Source organism: Aphelocoma coerulescens, chromosome 1 (assembly GCF_041296385.1).
Source record: "Aphelocoma coerulescens isolate FSJ_1873_10779 chromosome 1, UR_Acoe_1.0, whole genome shotgun sequence".
Taxonomy (NCBI): Eukaryota; Metazoa; Chordata; class Aves; order Passeriformes; family Corvidae; genus Aphelocoma; species Aphelocoma coerulescens.
Genome location: NC_091013.1, coordinates 117,352,865 through 117,374,445, shown reverse-complemented (window position 1 = coordinate 117,374,445; position 21,581 = coordinate 117,352,865). Strand labels below are relative to the sequence as shown.

The 21,581-nt window shown below is 39.7% G+C and overlaps 1 long non-coding RNA gene across 4 annotated transcripts in view; it reads left to right on the top strand.

The window, feature by feature from the left end:
* Positions 1-21,581, top strand: part of LOC138116607 (uncharacterized) — a 184,049-nt gene that overhangs the window by 94,908 nt on the left and 67,560 nt on the right. For 3 of the 4 annotated variants that reach the window (XR_011154241.1, XR_011154242.1, XR_011154240.1), the window contains 2 exons: positions 1,555-1,727; positions 3,721-6,167. This is a non-coding gene — a long non-coding RNA (uncharacterized lncRNA). Of the gene's footprint in view, positions 1-1,554; positions 1,728-3,720; positions 6,168-21,581 lie in introns of those variants that run through there. The other variant, XR_011154243.1, reaches the window with a different exon arrangement.

The window sequence follows — 21,581 nt, the reverse complement described above, 5'->3', positions numbered from 1 at the left end:
GCACTTAAAATTGTGTGAATTACTTGCTTAGCTCTCCTGTTTTATGTCAACACACATCCTCCACCCGTGTCCTGGGCTCCCTGCCCTGCCCCTGTGGAATGTGGTGCATCTGTGCACGGCTGCCTTGAGACTGGGTGGTCTCACACCATAAACAAAAATTCACAAAAATTGCATGGAAGGTTCTCTTGGAGCTTCTGATCCGAATAACCAGACACATCATTCTCCTGAGTGACACCAAGGAACTGGCTTTAAAATTCTTGGCATCCCCCTTCAATTGCAAGGAAGGTGTCCAAACCCTCTAAAATGTGGGGACCTTACTCTCTCTTATTTTCTGACTTTTAAATCATATAGGACATAAATTTACTTCTTTATTCCTTTAACTGAAAAGGATGTTTTCCATGAATGGTTTTGTAGGGGTTTGGTTTTGTTTTGGTTTTTTTTCACCCACATTCTGCTATAGAGAGGAATGACAACAAACTGGTATTTTTTTGCTGCTGCTCTACTTCCCAATGTGGCTGTTCATTTTGGATTGCTCAGGTTTTCATGGCTGGCTTGAGAAACTCTGTTTTAGATATCCATCATATGACAGCTAGCAGCTTTTTAGGATATTTTGTATTGCAGGCATGCCTCTCAAGTTTTCCTTCACTGCAGTTAGGCTGTTTAGGAAGCTGAATGAACACTCCCTGGCAGGAACATTTCCACACACCCTGAGAAAATGGGGAGATGTTGCAAGCCTTGTGTTCTCTGAGCACAAAATCTGCCACTGCTGTGCTTGTGAAGCTTCTTGATGACTGAGTCCTTGGTGCAAGAGGAGATGGAGGAGCACTCAGCTGCTTGCTGGAAAGAGCCTTCCAGCCCTGCAGTGATTTCAGGGTGAAGGATTACAGGGTCTGTAAGGTCACCTGCCTGATGGAACTAAATCAAACCTATGATTAATCCATGTGTAATAATCTTTGTTGTAAAGCTACTGCCACATACAAGAGCTGCAGGTAGACTGAAAATAGGTTAAATTACTTTTGAAGGTTACAATTGGCTCTTGTCCATAAATGAGTATTTGACACGGACACCTGTCAAAAATATGGATCTGTATTTCATTCCCTTTCCATGATAATAAGCAGAGAGAACCTATTTTATTTTGGTTAATGGAGTTTGTTAATTAGCATTAGTGAATTTAGGATTTTAGAAATAAATTGATTAATTTAACAGCATGAATATGTACAACTGCGAGAAAGATCCATGTTTAAGGTTGCTAACAGAGGATTAGGAAGTCATGAGTCAAAGTGCCAAGAACAGGAGAAAAAAATCATCAGTCTTCATTTTATCCATAGGAGCCTGACTGCTAAATTAAAATTCTGCATAGTGTTAGTGAGAGCAAAAACTATTCTTGTCTTTAAGATTGTGGTGGTTTGTGGAAGGGATTCAATAGCACAGCTCTGCACAAGGAGGTGGTAGTTGCAGTGACCCAGGGGACCCCTTCCAGTTCTGCGCCCCTACAGTTAATATTTAAAAGGCAAAGCCATAATGGGGATGAATGAATTTTTTTCTGCTACACAGAAAAAGAATAGCTCCACTTTGTAAACTGGATGCCCTTGCTAGCTCTGCTGAGGTCTGTGTAGAAGATATCGACCGGCTGTGGAAGTTCCTTAAGTTGGCAGTGAAACATCCATCACTAAATGTTGGATCTAATTAGTGAAGCCAAGAGGGCTTTCCCAATGTCCTCTAAGTAGGTAAGATGTGAACATCTTGGTTTTGACAAACAATCCCCAACCCCTTCCCTGACCTTGGCTATGAACTTCTGGTCAATCAGATGGAACACAAAATATTTAATTTTTAAATTATTTTTTTATTGCTTTCTCGTCTTGGTTTTAGAGCCCACCATTGGTTATTCAAGATAGATCCAAATTACAAATTTTCACTTCACAGGAAATAAACAGTTTCTGTGTGGGATTTTAAAAGCCTCCTATTTTTCCCAAAATAAAAAGTTTGAAAAAATATTTTTTGGTAACTCAACTTACTGGAACCAAGCAAAGCAAAAATGTTGGCTTTTAATTTTTAATGATGAGACAAACATCAAAAATTTCAATAAAGTTTAAAAATTAACAATTTACTATAAACAACATCTTATTTGAAATTAACAGGAAGCTGTGATAATAAAGTGATCAGCACACTTTCCCAGAAATGTATTCTGATGGACAATATTTGACTGTTTCAGTTGTTATTAAGTAGAATAAAACTCTTTTGATGAATGGCTGGATGTGGAGAGAGAATGGGCTTGATTTCAGTCTGGATAATCAGGTATCATGTAGCAAAACAAGTTATGAAAGCTGGGCTTCTGTGATGATCAAACTATATAAAATGAAAACAGTTATTTATACTTTTTGCCTTTTTTTTTTGTTTTTTGATCTTCTGTCCCCTGTTATGCATGAAATAAATTATTTTAAAACAAAAATTATTTTAGAACAGTTATCTGCAGTATAAAGATACTGTGAAATATGCAAACAAATATTAATTATAAAAGGTTCATTTCCATCCTGTTAGCTCTCCTTAGATTCATGAGCAGTAACTAATCATGGGCAGAACTTATAAAAGGAACTGAGCCTGAAGCTGTTGTACCTAGGTTGTTTAAAAAGCCAGGTGTTTTATGCTGTTCTTTCTGTTATTAATTGCTATATGATTTGAAAATGCACGTGGCAGAAACAGCAAGAGCCTCTTATGGGAGTAGGTCCCTGCTGAGTCCCAGCTTGAAGACAGAAGCATCCAAAATCTGCTTTTTTTGAGGGTAGTGGTGAAGTTCCCTATGCAGTTTAAGGGTTACAGCCACTGATGGGGAAAGCCAATGCAAAGAATCACTGCTCTGTTTCTGGAGAGATAACACTGCAAAAAGCCCATGAGCTCTTCAGCTGGTAGAAATCATTTGCCAAAGACACAGCAGCAGCACTGATTTACACCAGCTGAGGCCAGGGGATGGGCCAAGGTGGGGGCAGAGCAACAGAAAGTACAAATGAGCTCTTGGAAGACCCACCTTCTCTACCACTGATGTAGAACTACATTTAATTTGCTAGCATGGATTGAGAGCAGTTACCAAGTTTATTTATAACCTTCAGGATAGAAATTCATCAAAGAGCACTTTCCTCACAGTCTCTGTTTTGTATCTGCAGTAGAAGAAATACAATATTTATGTATGAAAAATAACCAAAGTGAAATTTGCTTGATTCAGCACTGGAAATTTCATGTTAGTATGTTATAAAATAACAAACACACAGGTATTAATTGTCTAGGATGATAATAATATGCCATCTATGAATTCACAACTTATTAATTACCAGACAAAAAGCAGCAAGCTTTTTAGCACCTGTAGCTCCAGGCAGCAAACAGCCTCATCTGCTGATACACGATTCATCTCTGTTGAAATTAGAAAAGTGTGGTCTAAATTTTTCTGAGAATCATCAACTCATTTAATATGAACCATCTCAGGAGATGCTGTATTTCCTGCTGCAGTGGGACTGACTGTGACTTCTGGGTAGACATTTCATGTTGCCCACCTTCAAACTGAGCAACAGGACCACCTTCCCAAGCCTCGGATGTCCCCATCCATCAGAGCTGTGACAGTCTTGTGCCTTTTACAGTGTTTTGCAGTAGGGTTTCTTAGTTTGGGAGGAATCTCTAGGTGAATAACTCAATGGCTGAAGCAGTTTCAGCAGAGAATTTGTTTTCTTTTAGGTTTTTTGGTCGGGGGAATTAAGATGACTTTAAAAGAGGAGAACCACACCTGTCCCGTCCTAAGTGGAGGAGAGCAACTAAACTCAGGTTTTCTGTGTTTCCTCTGTGTGTAAACCTGTGCCCTGGAGGACTTAGGTGTTGCCCAGGCTCCTGAGCAAGAAAATGCCCTAAGAGAAAATTTTTAATAAGGGCAAATCCACCAAAAGCTGCTGAGATTAATGCTGTGCAAGCAGCAGTTTCTTCAGGATCTGTATTGGTGGCGGTGCTGTTCCTGCAAGGACTGTAAGTAACACCTCATGTGGGATTTTTCCCTTACTGAGCCTTGTTTGCTGTGTTTAGCCTAACTTTGGGGAAATGGCTGAAAATCTGCATGCCAAATAATGAAGAGGAAAGATGATTTAAAACTTTTCTTGTACTTACCTTTCCCTTCTGGTGTTTTTTTGGTAGCAATGAAATAACTGGATGCTTCAAGTTCATCATCTGCAAAAAGTACTTAACTTTTCTTGGTGCAATAACATAAAATAAGCAAATTCTGATGTGTCAAAAATGTTATTAGGACAAGATAAGTTACTTCTATGAAATAACTTCATTTGTTCCAGCATTTTTTGCTTTTTTTTCCTTTTAATTATATAATGATTGTACATGCAAACTTTTGTAAAAGGGGGAGGATGAAACAAGACATATAAAGTATATTTTTATCTTTCTCTCTTGAAATAGTTGCCAACTGAGATTATGCAAATATCACAGGGAATGAAGCAAGTTTCTGTAGTGATTAAGAAGGTCTTAAAAATAAGACCAGGTAGATCTGCCCTGAGAACAGGTTTTTTCTTGGATAAAGTTGTTTGAGTTTCATTTGTCTGCTTTGGGGTTTGTTTGTTTACTTTGTTGATTTTTGCTTGGTTTTAAAAATGGATGGCAGAGGACACTGAAATGTATTTCAGGAGTATAATGTAATTGCATTAACCTGCTGAGATTTGAGGTTGTGTTTTAAATTTGCCCCTTTCCAACTTCTTGTGATAATCTGGCTTTTCTGTACTCAGGAAGAGGAACAATGCATTGTGTATTTACAAGACATGACACCACAGAACTTTCCAAAATTCTTTTGCATTGTGTCCTTATTGCTCTCTCTCTCAAGCATGTTAAGGGTATCATGTCATGTAAATACAATATTTTTGGTGTTGGAGCAGTTTATCTCTCTTTTCCTTCTCCACTGTTCACGTTGGGTATCTTGGAAGATGAAAAGTTTCTGTCTGCAGTGTGTTCAGGGGGGTTTATTAACTTATTAGTGCTTCCCAAACATTAATAAATTTATTTTCATATCAGTCAGTTCCCCCTATACTAACAGAAAAATGAGTGCTATAAAAGGTAAGTGAAAATTGCTGTGTCAAAATCTGTGACTGAGAGAAAGGGTGGTACTGGATAAAAAACTCTATGGGCCAATTTACATATCCAAAATAATTCATTAGTATTTTTAGCTGTTATGATTCTGTTGGACTAGAAAATGACAAAGCAAAAGTGTGTTCTCTTTTTGTAAGCCTAGTTAATCCACCTTAGGTAGTTACTCACCATTTAGTGCAAATTTTATATTAAAACAGCTGCCTGCAAACTGTTTTCCAGTATTAAATCTTCACCTCAAACCACTGACATGCCTTCCCTATGGACTAGAGATTCTGTATCCTATTTAAACTTGCAAGTTTTCAGCTGGATACTTTCTGTTACTTGATCACTTTCTAATCCACGTGATTTTTTTCTGTTCTGTCTAATCTTTGTGTCTTGCCACAAGGCCAAATGCTGTCATCGATCACTTTCTGTGTCCCTCATTAAGTTTACATGACTTTCCAAAATAAAATCTCTAAATTTTCTCAGTCAGATCATTCATATGTTCTACCTAAGCGGATGAACACTATGATACTGTGGCAACTGATAATGTTTGGCACCATTTGTATAAATTCTAGGAATGACTGGTGTTGGCATATTATTCATTGTGCTTACTGAAACTCATGTTTTGCTGGCAGGAGCTGATTTGTCTCTCCAAAGTATCTCTGTGCTCTTGTTCATTGGTGTGAGTGTTGCATGTTTAGGACAGTGCTGCTCAGGAAATTTTTTGATGAAATTGAAAAGTGAGGGGTTTATTCCTTTTAGTTAGGCAATCTGTAGAACTGCACTAAGCTTGTATGGTGTTTATTTCCCATCTGCCTGGGTTAAAGCTAGCTCAGAAATGTTTGCAGTGTAATAGCTGCTGAGTTAGCTCTGTGTGGAGAAGACACAGAGAAATAATCACTGCAGTCTAGAGAGTCTGAAGGAAAACATGGGCGTTCCTTAAATTAGAATAATGCCGTGATTTCAGGATAAAATATGTTCAGCTCTGGTGCCTCTTGTGCTAGAGAGTGCTGGCATAGCTCTCCATGGGACTCCTGAACTGAATTCAGGTTTAAAAAAAAAAATAAAGAGAGGAAAAAAAAAAAATATTGTCTCCTTTGTTCAGACTCTTTTTGTGTATATATTACACAGCGCAGCCCCAGAAATACTGCTCCCGTGTGAGACAACCTGGATTCACATCATGCACGTGGAGGTGAGCAACTTGGCCTGGGGAGCAGACAAGAGAAGGTGGAAACTTCCAGGGGGGTCCAGGAAAATGCCCTTTTATACCCTAAAGTAGTATTTTGGTGTCTAAAACAAGTACTTCAGCCAAAGCCTAAGCAGTACTTGTCCTGTGTCAGTAAGACTTTAGCTGCCTCTTGGTGTCTGGTTTGAGGTGGGTGGGTACGAGAGCTGCTCACCTCACACCAGTTGCCTCAAAGAGGACCAGAGGTTTGTGAGGCATTTCCAGGATCCAAAGCAGAGCCCAAAGGCTACAGGGCTGAGATTTTTGTTTCTTTCAGCCTCATTTCTCCAAAGAAGAGGCAAAGGGCCCAGTAAAGTGCATCTCCCCTAAAACCAGATATCAAGGAAAACCTGATTCCTCTCCCTTATAAGCTGCTCGTGCTGCCTACTTTCAGGGCTTGCCCCTTTTGAAAAACTTATTCCCTACTGCTTGTCTTATTCACAGGAAGTTCAGAGCTTTCCAATTAGACTGGTGCAAAAGTCTTTGCAATGAGAAATTTTATATTTCCCAGAGGAACATCACACTTTCAGAGCAGAACCCCAGTTCTCCATTTGGGGATCTTTTTTTTAAGGGAAGATCTTGTGACATTGAATCCCCATCACATCACGTAGTGCTTTTGCCTTGCTTGAGAATGATCTGGCATTTTTCTAGGCCAAAGAGGCAAAATGTTTTTAATTACTCTGAGCATATCTTGCTCCCCAAAGTTTTGATTTTTCTGATGAGCTTTGTGGTTCTGAATTTTTAAATTTTATCCCTAACTGAATGGATATTTGGAGACACCTGATGAATTAATTTTGCTCTAGCACAGCTCTAGGGAATAACTGCAAAAATCCAGGCTCCTGCACTTAACATGTCAGAACTTCATACCAGTATCTGATTTCAGTTCCACACTGAGGGAAGCATCTCTGGTGGAAAACACTTTATGGATGGTGAGCTGCAGGCAAATTAGGAGTTGACATCTGGTGGCTTCTTGGGAGAGAAATATGTTAGTGAAAAATATTTTTTCTGAAAGATATTATGACTAGCACCTTTTTTTTCAGTTCTTTTTTACCTTGTGTATAACACAGTAAGCCCTACTATATCCCAGTTTTTCTTTTCCACTGCAAACACCCTTTTTATGTTAGCCCTCTGTTCAGACACTGCACAATCCCCATTGGATTGCATTCAGCACTATTGAATATTACAGCAGCATACCTTCTTGATTTTGCTGATGTTAAAAGAAGTTTGTTCTAGTTTGGTTTTTTTCTGTTTTTTTCTGTGAGAATTCTGCTTTAAGAATACTTTGTAGAGCTTCTGTCCAGAGCCTGCTGAGAACTGAAGCAGGTATTTCAGGGGTCAGCTGTCAACTGGTTGGTTACCAAGGCAGTGAGGCCTGAAGGAAGCTCCAGCAAGCAGGTGAGGAAGGAAATGGTGTCTTGATGATGGGCATAGCAGCACTGAGGAGCACATTTCCCCAAAAGCAAATTCTGTGGGGGCACTGTGGTCAGGTGTCAAAAATGTTGACAGGATTAATTTTACTCTCTTGTGGGGGGCAAGGAGGAAGCCCTTCCACATCTGAACTTTCCCCCTGCTTATTCTCCTGATGCAGCTCCCCTGATGTGACACATTTGTTTATTGCAATGGTGCCGAAGAAAGCCAGGTCGCAGGGACACTGGGATTGTACAGACACAGCACAAAGCATGTCCCAAAGGTTTTATTCATTAAGCAAACATTGTTATCTTTCTCATCTTCTCTCGGATTTTGGGGCCATTGTCTGACATTTTGGCAAGCGTGCAGTTCTCTGAGCTCGCTTCCAGTCAGTCCTCTTTGAAATACTTGTATTGCAGTTTCATTTGAAAATTCTGTGTGCAGAATGACTGAGTTTTTAATATATATGCAACAGGATGATTTCTGAGATAGTTTTAATAAGATAAGTCTTTGCTCAGAGCACAGTTTGGAACGGGGTCATGAATGCACAGCACCAATCCGTTTGTAAAAGGAAAGTGAGGAAGGGTCTCTTTGTGATGTACTTGCAGCACAAGTGGAGATTTGTTACCTCGCTTGGATCATGTTGATGGGGGGCAGGGGGCTGGAAGGATGTGAGATTTAGCAACTGAATAAAGATGACCTTGGTCTGCAAAAAGCACTTTTGTTAACAAATCTGTGAGTGCTCGTGGTTTCCATTTTCATACCTTCTATACTTATTTCTATTCCACCCCTCTAAATTGATCAGTGCTTTGTGTCAGGCTGGGAATCTATTGAGAACAGTTTCAACCCCTCAGGTGAATCCTGAGGAGTACTTTTTTTCCCCAACACCCCTCCCAGGCCACATGAAATTATGGAATATAATCTGTCTGCTTTTCTGGACGCTATCATCAGCTGCCCTGGAATTTTTGTAACTTCAAGTGTCTAGCTTGGGGTTTTGCTAGGTATTGGTAGGCTTTTTTTTTCATTACTAAACATTGCTGGGGTTTCTCTTACTGGCACACAAAGGTTGCTGCTCAGTTGATTGGGGGGAGAAGCGGCTTAAAAACAAAATGACTCTTGTACCACTGTTGAAATCAATAGGGCAGTCTCAGCCTGCAGCGCATGAAAATTTTCCTCATGGTTAAAAAAGGTTGTAATTAATAATTATTTTGAAATAACGCAGTATCTGTTCCCAGATAACAAAGGTGGCTTCTTAAAAAACCTTCCTTGTACTGCTCTGAACTGATAAATGTGATACTGAATGGAAACATTCATTTACACGTTATTTAAATAATAATTTCTAAAACTATTTCTATCTCTATCTCATTTCTGCTAATAAAACAGCTTCATTTTTAATGAAATGCTGTCTGGACACTTATTTACAGCAAAATGTTCCTTATTTTTAGCAATTATTAAGACAAAGGAGTACATTTGTGACATTATTAAAGCATCATCAACAAATCAGTTACCTTATCTGTTCCCTATCTGCATAATCCCCATACCCCTGTCACCATGTTTACAAATCCAAATGAATATTATGCAGCCCAGATCTAATTAATTTTGGATTAGTCTTCCAGACACATGTAGTTCTGATCAAAATAATCTGTATTCTCTCTTTTTTTTGACCCCTGGAGTGTACTGTTTGTCAGGGGATGTGCTGGAACACAAATATCAGCAAGCAGGTTAATCCTTGGGCTGTCGCTTTCTCCTGGATCTGCAGCATCCTGTGTTTTGTTGCTGGAAACCTCAGAGATCCAGGGAATGTCAGGGAGGAAATCAGTGTTGTGTGGGGCTTAGGGCAGATTGAGATCTGACTAGATATTTAAGCAATCCAGCAGGGTGTGTAATGAAAATAGTCTCCTGAAATGCCTTTTCAAAAATATCTGGCATCCTATTGTGCTCTTCTTGGAGGGAAAGAGCCAACTGGAAGACGTATTTGAAAGGAAAGCTGAGCTGCTATAAATTTCAAAATGTGTAATGAGAAATTTAGGTGATGGTGGTTGGGTGATTTACTGGGTTTTCTGCATCCTCCGACAGGGCAGCTATCTGGGACTTCTGTTCTGTGTTCAAGGCATGATCAAAGTATTTAAATGGAAAAATTAGCTTCTCCCATCCAAGCTTTCATGGGTGACTGAAGGAAAAAAAGTGAAGGTATTGTGCATGCAAATATTCATTAAATCTAATAATTAATTTACTATGACGTAAAGTCATCTCCCAACAGAGATGGTCTGCAAAGAATTTTCCTTAGAAGGCTGTTATTCAAAACAGGAACTAAGTTGCTTTTTATTTCCAGAAATGTTTGTAACTAAAGGGTGGGAGAAAATAGCTCAAGAATGACTGTGTTTTCAGTTGAATGCAGAGTAAATCTGGTTGGATTTCTCTTTCTGGCCTCTCATCAAACCAGATTCATTATCACCCCACCATGCTCCCTCAGAGCGCAGAGCTCTTTCTCGTTGACTTGGGGTCACCCAGTGGGTCACAGCTTCTGGCATGAGTGTGGTACCAGCTCATGGAGAGCCAGTGCCAGTGATTAAATGGCTTTTCCCTCCTCTGTGCCCTGAGGTACCAAGTTTCTAGATCAATGTCAGCCTTTAAACCATTCTCCCAGTTACACAGAACGTGCTCTGACAAGGCAGCTTTATTTATGTATCATTGAAAACTCTACTGAGCTGCCTTTTCTTCTGTGCCTCTTTTTAATGAGTTATTCTCCAAGGCTGGAGACTGACTGGTTAAGCTGGTGTTACAGAGAGCTTTGATTGGAGATATGTCAGTGGATGTGTCAAGTGAGATGCTGCAGATCTTCCTCTCTGTGCTTCAGTCAAGCTTAGCTTATGATAAATACACAGAAGCACCTGGTAGCTGTTTCACCATCCTGAAATAAAAATCAAATACCTTTCCTACAGGTAAAGTTACAGCAGCTACGGTAATTTCTGCTAAATAGACACAAATCTGCATCTATTTGTAGGCTGCCAAAAATGAGGAAGGAACAGAGATGCTGAAATACATTGTAGGTGAAAATTTGGCTCTAAGGCCCAGCTGCTTCAAGTACTTAAGCACGGGTTTAATTCTGTGTGTGTGATCAGCATTACTGTGAGTTTAACAGAGGTGTTAGCATAAGGAGAAGTGAAAACTTGTGTAAATTCTGCTGAGAGAGAGCTTTATTTGTGAGCTTCAGCATAAATAGGCTCAATCTGGTAATACACTAAAAGAACCAGAAAGAAAGTGCAAAAAGTGCCCCTCAAAGTTGCTACATGATGAAGTTGAGCTTAGATTATTTTCTTCTTTTGAGTGAAATCTAGAATCAGCCTCTGAATAGCAACAACTAGAAAGGAGAGGGGGAAATGAGGCTGAAAAGTTCATCTAACAATCAAAAGGTGCCAAAAATAAAATCAAACTGATGTCTTTAGTGTTCATTTCATGTTCTGTCTGCCTGATCAGTTATCACTGGATGCAACGGCTGAAAAAATTGTTTGGGACTGCAATAGTTTTATGTCTTGCCTTCTGCTCCTCCCTAAAGTCCAGTGGTTGAAACCAGCAATTTCTTGGGGCCTTTGATGAAAAAGAAGGTGTGCAGATATTTGAATTACTGTGATGATATTTGGACTTCCCAGTGTTCAGATTATCTCTGTGGTCTCTAAGAACAACTTGTCAAGAGTCAGATCCATTGTGCTAGACACCATCTGGTTACTTTGCTGTGTGATTTTCAATTTCTCACTAAAAACCAATGAAAAACATATTTCACCCCATTAAACTGAATATATCAATACAGTTATATATTTAAAGCTTAAGTTTAGACAGAAAACTGACAAAAACATGAATAAAATGAATGAGGAATTAACATTAAGTGTTAACTAACAAATATGCACAAAAGGCAGAACTGGAAGGAAAAAAACGCAGCAGAAATTGATGTTATGGCAACTCCTCTTTTAGATTGAAAAAACAACCCCTAGAAAAGATTAATTACATTGCTAAGTAGTGTAACTTTTAGTAGCTAAAAAACCCGGAGGGCTCAATTCATCTCTGTATTTTGTCTTCAGAAGTGAGTGTCAAATGATGATGCAAGATAGGAAACATTGATGGATGGGACTGAGTCCTCTTTCTGAGTTATTATGGTGCTGTAAATCTGTGCTGTTCTGCTGACCTTGGTGTAACATCAGCTGATGGCAGCTGAGAATTTGGTCCCTTGTTGAAGCTGAAGTCATATGAACTTTCTCAAGAGAACAATCAGCATTGTTTTGTGTAAGAAAAATCTGAGATCTAGTCAGGGAGGTAAATTAAATCTCTCATGTAGAGAACACAAAGGTAAACTAATGTTTCCTGATGGGGAGGAACGTGTGCTACTTCGTGTGAGAAAGAGGAGTCACATTCCCCCACATAACAGAATACATATTTAACCAATCTTTTGACAGATATTAGCAGCAGAATTTACCCCGCTGGCTCAGATTTTTTTTACAGGGATGCACATAACTCCAGGTCAAATCCTGCTTGAGTTGGGAAAAACCAAAGTGGTGGTGATGGACATTGTTGAGCTATATTTGTGAGTGGGGTTGAGGCCTGTGACCTAAGAAAGAAGGGCTTTCTGAATGTACAAAAACTTGCACAGCCCACCTGGTACAGAGCCTGATTGGTCATAATTTAATCACGATTAAAATATCAGCTCATCTCTGTTATATTTGAAGACTGTGTACAGCAACAAGAATTCAGTTTCAACAGGATCATAAAAGCTTTTTGTTTGTTTAACCTGAAGAACAAACCAGGTTATTTTTCTGGACTCCAGATGCCTGAAGTCATGGAAAGAGTAAAATGCAGCATCAAGAACTGGTACAGTACAGAAAGAGACAATTCTTTTCAAAATATGGTTGCTTTAGACTGGCGTTTATGGTACCTGCTTACCTCAATACATTTCATGGGAGCTTGGTATTTAGATAGCAGCTTCTTTTACTGGAAATTATCTAAATTCTGGAGAAGCTTGCTTACTTAAATTCAGACATTCTTTTGGATGCAGCCCCAAAGTTAATGGTGAGGTTGAAGAGCACCACTCTTATTTAGGCATTCCCTCTAGGGCTCTGTCCTCAGGCCAATCCACCACACTGTAGCAGAAAAATGAGTGTTGTGAGCTCCACATCCATCTTCTATCCATAGGAAAGCTCAAGCATTTGTCCCAAGCGTCTTCCTGTGATCAAGGAGCAGGACACTTGCCCAAAAAGCAGGGAAGGTGGGAGGTCAAGATATTTAAGCTCTTTATTTTCCTGCCTGTGCCTGGCTTTGCTGGGCAGAGCAGTTTCACTGAGGCAGGATGCGGAGGAAGATGATGAGCAGAGAGAAGTCACAATGATGATGAATGTCCAAAACAGAACTGGAGGGATGTTTAGGAGGTTTCTTTCATATTCTTAAATAACACTTTTACATATTATAGGGAGCTCAAGTAACCATTCTGCACAAGGGAGGACAAGTCTTTTTGAGTGGTCCTGTGAGAGTGTATCTTGTTCTTCCTGTCTAACCAGAGAAGGATGAAAAGACAGAAACATCAAAATATCCTGCTCCTCGATGAATCTCTGTCACTCTGATTATACCAGACAGATACTGACTTTATTTTGCAGTAATAATGAAATGTGCTGGGATTGCAGAAGGCTTACAGCTGCTGCTGCCTCATGAACAACTTTGTGCTCATTTGAAGCAGTTCATCACTGCACCAGAGGAGGTTCCTCCTCCCCAGAAATGCTGCATTCCTGTCACAACGTTCTACAAAGACTGTCTCTCTCCCCTTCTTCTGAACTGCACAGGGACATTAGCATGAAAACGAGGACTTTGTTCCTTAAGTGTTCATCCATTCCTCCAGCTTATCCTCCCACCTGAAGTCCTCATCTGTGGCATCAATGAGCTTCACTGGAAATTGGTTTGATGAGGCTGCTTAAGTGCAATCCACTTATGTATTATATGCAATAATCTCTCCATAATTATAGACTTCCCTTTATTATTATGACATCTTTTAACACTTTTGAAGTTCCATCAGTCTCCTAATTCAGCTTCATTGACCAGAAAACAAAGAAATCCACCAGCTGCAGAGTTAAAATCATGATGCTGTTGGCTTTAATCTCTCTTTAATCATTAAAATATAAATTAGCACTTGTACTCGTTACTTCCCAAGCAGCTTTTTCTTCTGGATTTCTTTCATCCTCTGCTCACAACCGCCACCTGTGTTTTCTGGTGGCCTGCCTTGCATCAGGGAGGAGACTCCTTCCCAGGGTTTGTCAAGAATGAGGTTCAGGGGCCTTAACAGCAAAAAAATCACAGTACAGGAGAAGAGTTGAGCAAGTACAAAGGAGTAGGTCAAGGCTGTGGACATCTCTGTCATAAGGGCACTCCTTTAGTACATCCATTTTTAGCTGGGGTATCCCTTGAGGTAAGAAGTTTCTGAAGCTTCTTTGGGGCAGTGCTGAAGTTTTTAGGCAAAATTGGATGCGTGGCACACACCACTCCTGTGCTATATTTCCTTGCATATCCTCTGGTGGGGCTCAAGATTGTTTTGGTTTTAGATAAGTTTTCTCTAAGTGAAAATTTGCTTTATTTATAAAGTAGTAAAGTGTGTAAATACATGCTGCTTGTCCACCGTTAGTGGTTGCCTGAGATCCTACATCAGGAGGAGATTTTCTGTTTATAGCTGTATCTCCATCCCAGCCAAGAGAAACTCTGTGGGAAAGGATGGGTTATTTTCTACTGGGATGGGATATTTCAAACATCAGGGTTTGGTACACAGCTCTTAAGGTTCACAGCTCTGTGTGGGGAAGAGCTTTAGTGTTACATACACAGCTCTGGGTAAAAAGAATGATTTGCTGAGCTGTGAGAAAGGCTGAAGTAATGGAAAAATCATGCAGCACGTCTGACTTAATTGTGCCCCTTATGGAATACCTAAATGATGTGCAAAGAGATGATCCTAATTAAGCAGGGCTCAACCTGTTGGTTAAATCTTAGCAAATTTCTGTTCTTCCTTATTATCTGAGCTTCTTTCCACATTTCCTAAATGTCCAAGACAAAATTTAAGGCTTAAACCAGTGAAAGATATACTATGTCTGGATTTTTCATATTTATGATATTTTCCACAAACTTTGAACATTACATGGTTTGGTTCATGGCCAGTTCTTAAAACAAAGCCTTTTTTATTATTATTATTAGTTTTAAGAAGTCTATCTTCTGTGATATTACTCAGGCTATATGAATTAGACATGTGAAGCTGTGGCTCCATTGAAAACAGATTTTTTACTCCAATAAATGCTGAGGAAGCAGTTTTGTTCTCTGCCAGAATGAGATAGTTATAACATCTCTAAAAATATTCTTTCTAATTTTGACAATACTACAAAAATCTTGGTTTGTTTTACCACGCATAAAAACTGGCTGTACATAATTTGTGATGTCTTAAAAGGATATCCAGGGCTCTATTTATCTTTCACTTCAGTAAGCAGAGAATTGGAAAAGAACAACAGAAAGGAGCAACAGATGTGCTTGGGTATTTGAGCATAACCCCATTAAGGAAGACTCAGTGCGGTTTATTGGATTTCAGTACCATAAAGCTGAGCACATGTGACTTTATGGGGAACCCAAAATGTGTCTGATACAACAGGAACATCATGCAAAGTGGCACAGCTCCATGCCTGGCAGCAAAATAACCTGCCAAAGGCAAGCAAAAAACAAAAGGCGTAGGTGGAGGCAGAAACCACAAAACTGTAGGATTGTGCTTGGGGTTTCACTGGGCACCACTGAGAAAGGCCCAGCTCCATTTTATTTGCACCCTCCTGTCAGACATTTATTCACACTGAGAGGATTCCCCCAAGTCTTTTCAGAGCTAATGGCCCCAGCTGTCCCAAACTCTCCTTGGAGGTCAGATGCTGCAGTCCCTTAATTACCTTCACAGACCTCTTTGGTGGACTCCTTCCAGGAAGGCCATTTCATTTCCACTTTCCTCTATGCTTAGCAATCCTCCACAGCAATTAAAATTTGAGGTCTGAAACAGAAAGCAATGCTGCCATGATCAACCCTACTGTCACTTCTACCATCAGCCCACCCTCCCAAGTGAGTTAATGTCATACAAGAAATATTCTTCTGCAAGAGCAGCACACCTGCTTAGTTCCACTTGGAGGATGGTTTTCCTTTCTTTTTTTAAGGCACCGCAGGTATTGTTTCAGACAGTGGGATGCTGCAACGCTTCCCAGTAACATCAAAAAATATTAAATTGCCAAGACCATGGTGGTACCTTTGAAAGAAAAAAGTGGAAATGGGTTTGACCATTGCCAAGGGTTTAAGTGACATTTGAGCAGGTGTGGATTCTGTATTCTAGGCAGCTTTTGTGTAGATGTTTCAAATAATATATCTTAAACAAACAAAAAAAAAAAACAACCAAAAAAACACCCAAATAAACAAAAAAACAAACTAACTAAACAAAAACCATCAAATTGAAGAGTAAATGCAGACCTCCTTGTAGGCAGGCTCGTATTTCAGTTAAAACTAATTTTATTTCACACTTTATATTATTTTATTTTCAATGTTAATTTCTCTCTGTCTTTTATATACTTTCTTTGCCTGCTATTACCAAATAAGAGGGATGCTGCTTGCTGCCAGGTGGGACAGTTTCACAGCAACTTGAGTCAAATATAGTATTTTTGTACTGCATATATTAAGAATAAATGAGGTGTCACTAACTTTTATGTTCTGTGTTTAGTAAAAGCTACACAATGCAAATAGGGAAGTCTCTAAGAAATAGTAAATAAATAGGATACTATTATTTGAAAATACTATGGCATGTTTTGATTTTGAAGCTTAACTTGAATGGCTTTCAATGTGCTATTAAATTGCTGATTATGTGGGCTGTTTAATAACTTAATTCAGTTAATTCACTGAATAGTGAACAATTGGTGAATAACTTGTGTTCAGCCAGTTCTCCACAGTAAAATGAGGATGCAACAGAGGAAATGAAGTACTGACAGCAGGTGGGTGGATATCACTCCCTGAATTCAACATTGACTCCTACCTAGAAAGGGATGTTCCTATCTAACTCAAAGTATTAAAATGCTCCCATTCAGTTCTACTCAGTTTTGACAAGTGTCTGTAAACCTCTTTTCTTCCACAGAGGAATGGAGGAGAGAATTTTTAAAGAAATGACAACCAATCTTTTGCATTTGAAAGGAACTATCAAGTGGGTGTGTTTGTTGTGTGTGAATGTGCGATTTATACCTAAAATATAAACCCACACATAGAAGATGGAGGGACTTTATAAAGCATTTTGTGGGGATTTCTTGTTTAATAAGAAATTCTTTTACCGTTCTGCATTTCTTCCAGCTGTCTGTAGTACAGTGATTTATGAGAAAGGATTGTTAAGGTTTGATTTAGAGCAAGACGGGTGCTGAAGTACATTCACTTTATAACAGATATTTCTGTTAGCTTTGAGAAGACCTCTGCAATAATGTTTTCATGTCCACATAGATCTGTTAGAACCTGCTTAAAGGCTCTCAAGCAAAATCCCAGGCTCTGATTCCCTTTTGTGTTCTGCCTTCCGAGCCATGCAGGAGGGAAAATTAGAGACAAGAGGGAGCAGGTGGTGCAGGACTCAGCAGCAAATTAGCCATAAACTTGTGGAGAATAATGTAGGTGGAAGAAATTAATTCCATATATTGAAGAAGACTATTCCTTCCACTAATCACAGCTGCTCAGGTCTCACCATAAATAAGAAAAGAAGGATGATGGGCAGATATTTGTAATGCCATGAAAAAATACACCTTGTTTACAATTTAAATGGTCTTGTGTTAAAGGCTAAAGCCATCTAAATTCCAGCTTTAGGGAAACATTAACTTTTCCTCCTTAAAAATAGATTAAGGTATAATAATATATATAATAAATCCCTTGTTAGAGGTCTTGGGGTCTGGCTCTGGATTTGATTATCAGTTCAAGGCTACATCACACCCATGACCATTTTTTTTTTTACTTTTTCTACTCTTTGAGCTCCATGACTAAATTGTGACAAAATAAGGATTCCCACTATTTATTTCACAAATTTTTATGTACATCACAATGGTTATAATTATTGTTGAATCAGAGATGGAAACAGGGGGGCTACAGAGCATAATTTTCTCTGTGACATCACTTAAATAAGGACCAGTTCTGCTGTCTGTTTATTACAGTAGCAGAGAGATGAAGTTTTTATTCACATACAGGATTGGTAAAATCCTTTTTTGTCAGTGCTGTGTCCTCACCAGAGCTCCCCTCAGCTGTCTGAAGCAGGGCTGGAAGCAAAGGACACACTTCGAAAGGACTCCCCTTACAGCATTAAAAAAATCACCCTGGAGATGAATAAGCAGTGGTGAAATGTATATTTTTTTGGAGTATCTAGACCAAGTTTGGGTGTCCCCTGAGAGAACAGGGGAAGGAGAGCAACTCCTAATTCAATTGTGAGTTTATGGACTGTGAGCAGAAACGGCTGCATGGAATGGTGTGCCTTGTATTCCGAAGGGGTGGGATTACACAGGGATCATTTTCAGTCCTTGAGGCTCTTAAAAATCAGTGGAAGTTGAAGACCCTCTGTAACGAGGGAGCATTTCACCCAAGAGTGAGTGAAAGAGGAGTGAGGTCATTCAGAGTCATGGGGCTCACCAACAGGCCACGAGACAGAATTCCAAATTATTATGGAAAAATGAGCGTGTGTTTGCGCTGACTGTTTATGTGGAAATCCTTTGCCTTGGATTGAATGTTTCTCTTGGAACCCCTCGACCCCCAGAGGCGGCCTCCAAGAAATAAGGTTGGAAAGAATACATCCATTTGGCCCACTAAAGCTGGTTGAGTCAGATGTTTGGATTTGTCACTCCCTTCTCTTATATAAAGTCTGGGCTCAGCTGCTCGCCGGGCTCTGCTGGCCAGACTGGGGAGGTTGGTTTTGCTGAGCTCCCTTTCCTGCCCTGTCTGTCCTGCGGGGGATCTGGGGCTCTGGCCCGTGCTGTGTTCAGGGTTGTAAGCTGCTTGGGGTAAGTACAGCAGGCTACAGCTCTCTGGGGGCTGTGCAGTGAATGAGCTGGAACCCAGGAGGCAGCTGGAAGGAAAATGGATAATGTCTCCAGCTTCCCACAAGGGGAATGATGCTGAAGTTTAATGACGAAATACACAATAACTTTGTAGACCAAGGCCAACAGGGAAAAAGATGAAATTAATAATTTCAAACTTTGGTGGGAACTAGAGTGGCCCAGCAGAGTTTTATCTTGCTTTTTGGGGTTTTTTTTTACGTTCTTTTTTTTACTAGCTTGTGTAATATAATACAATAAGCTTTTCCACCAAAGGCAGGGTACCAGTTTTATCCAAACAATAGCCCAGGTGCTACCAAAAAAAAAGCAACAACATAATAATCCAGGAAAACTTGAAATTACTAAATATGAATCAAAATGTAATTTTTATCTATTTTATGTATTGTATATTTTTATCACTTACATCAGATTGCCTTGTGGTATTCTCCACCCTCTTCAAAAATCTTGCTGAGCTTAACCTGTCTCAAGGAAGGTATTTTTCCAATTAGAAAGGTTTTTGTAAAGTATAGCACTCAGTTACAGTTGTGACTGTTATTGGAGAGAAATACATTGATTTAGCCCAGACTTTTTGGAAAACAACTGATGTAGCTTCCATAAGTGACCCAGCTAACCCCAGCATAGGCCAGACAGATATTTCAAAATCATAAATTATATTTAAACACTAGCTTTATTTCATGTCCTGGAAAATGCTGATACTTATTTTCTTGCCTTTCTGTGAGTCTTTTGGACTGTATTTGAGCATGAAAGCTGAGATTTTAAGATTTTCAAAAAGCTTTATTCTAATATTTGCCCAGCAGAAAGGGGGGCTTTCAAACAGCATTGGAAATGGCAGCATTGTTAGCCAAGGTGATGGGTGACTTGGCAGTTGCCAGGACTTTTGTAATTAAAAGGCATTTTACTTGTTCTGCTCACATCTTTGGGATTTAGCATGACTGAATTTGGCTTTGGAAACCAGTCCCTCTTTTCCTGCACAATGGGGAGGCACACAGGACCTCACAGAGCTGAGTGCAGTGACAGCATGGCACAGGGCAGGGATAAATCCCTCCTGTTTATGTCTGACCATTAAACCTGAGCCTAAGGTTATGTGCACCATGAGGTTTACCTCATTTCCTCTTCTGAGAGGATATATTTGTGGAGATTTGTCTGGGTTTTTTTAAGCTTCAGCCTTCACGTGGGTGGTTTGTAGGGTCAGCTGAGGCAGTGGGCACTCACCTGAATGACACTTTCCATGTGGGTCCTGTCCCTTCTCTGCACAAGAGAGAAGCCCTGACAATTTAGGGAGAGGAGGGATGCAGCAGGAGCCAAGGCCATGGCAGTGATTTGTACAGCTCAACATTTGCTTTCACCCCTTCCCTCTCTCATCTACTGTGATAAGAAGTTATGGATACCTATGTTGGGCATTAGCTTCAATTATCAAATTAGTTATCAAAGTAATGCAATTCAGCTAAAGTGTGAAGTGGGACTTAGCCTCCACTGCCTTTTAATGCTGCAAGATTCCAAGCACACTGCCAGCTGCCTGACAAATCAGGCCAACAGATTCATCCCAGCCTGGTGCTAATTTTGCACATATGCAGGAGGGTGTTCTTGCACAGAAACTGCACAGCTCTCCCTGGCTCTGCCCAGAACCACCCAGAGAGACTGAGACAGTGCAGCCTCAGCATTGTAATAGCTCTGTGTGCTGTTAGACCTCATCACGTTGTTATACCCAGGAGAAGGCAGCTTTAATTTCCATATTGAATAGTAGTGCTCTAAGCTCCACATATTGCTTTGAATCAAAGCAGCCCAAACTTGAAAGCATTTATAAAGTGGAAACAGGTGTAGTCAGCTGTTTGAATACTTTGCAAGTTGTTTGACACATTACCACAGTAGTTTGGTTCACATTTGAAAGTTAGGCATTTGCATAAGCAGAGTGAGATCATAAATCATTTTGGACAGCATATTATTATTGTGTTAGTTCCTGGGGATTGATGGAAACAAGTAGCTGGAACAAAGCAATGTGAGCCTGTTCTGAACACACATATACATGTTTATGATTAGCATTAAAGCAAAGAAAGTAACAGAAAGTAATTTTTCATAAATAATAAAAATCAGGCGAGGGTTTTTTTTAAATTCAGCTGCATTGTTTTTGTGCCTCCTTTTAGTAAGCTTGGAGTTGCTGAGTGGAAGTAGTTCAAATGACTGTTTAAATAAAATGTCAATCGGGTACCTAAATTCCATGTTAAAGGGAGCTCGGGTGTTGTACTTGCAGGATTGAATTCCAGATGCTGCAGAGCACTCCAGATCATGTGCTATCTGCTATTCCTTGTTGTCTTCTGAATAATTGTTGCATGCCACGACCCATGATCTTTGTTTCCCTAGAAGTTCGTACTACTCCATATTTTATGACATGCTGCAAAATGGATGAAAATATTAATCTTATAAAAGAAGTTAATTTAATAGAGGAAGAAGGGAGAGAGCCAAGCATTATGTTACACTTGCTTGATGAATGTTCTATATTTCATCTTTATGCACTGGAGCCAAGAGAGGAACTCGTCTCTTTGCATAAACATATGGTGGCTTTGTTTTGAGGCAGATTTGTGACAGCAGTGAGTGAGTGACTTCCCAGGCTCTGACAGTTGTCATATTCCTGGGCAGCAGAGCTGCCAAAGAGCATGAATATTAACACAGTCATTCACATTCCCTGTAACACCAGAGCACTGGATTCACAAACTGCTTCTCCTAAGAACTTGAGTGTGACTACGTTTGTTTTC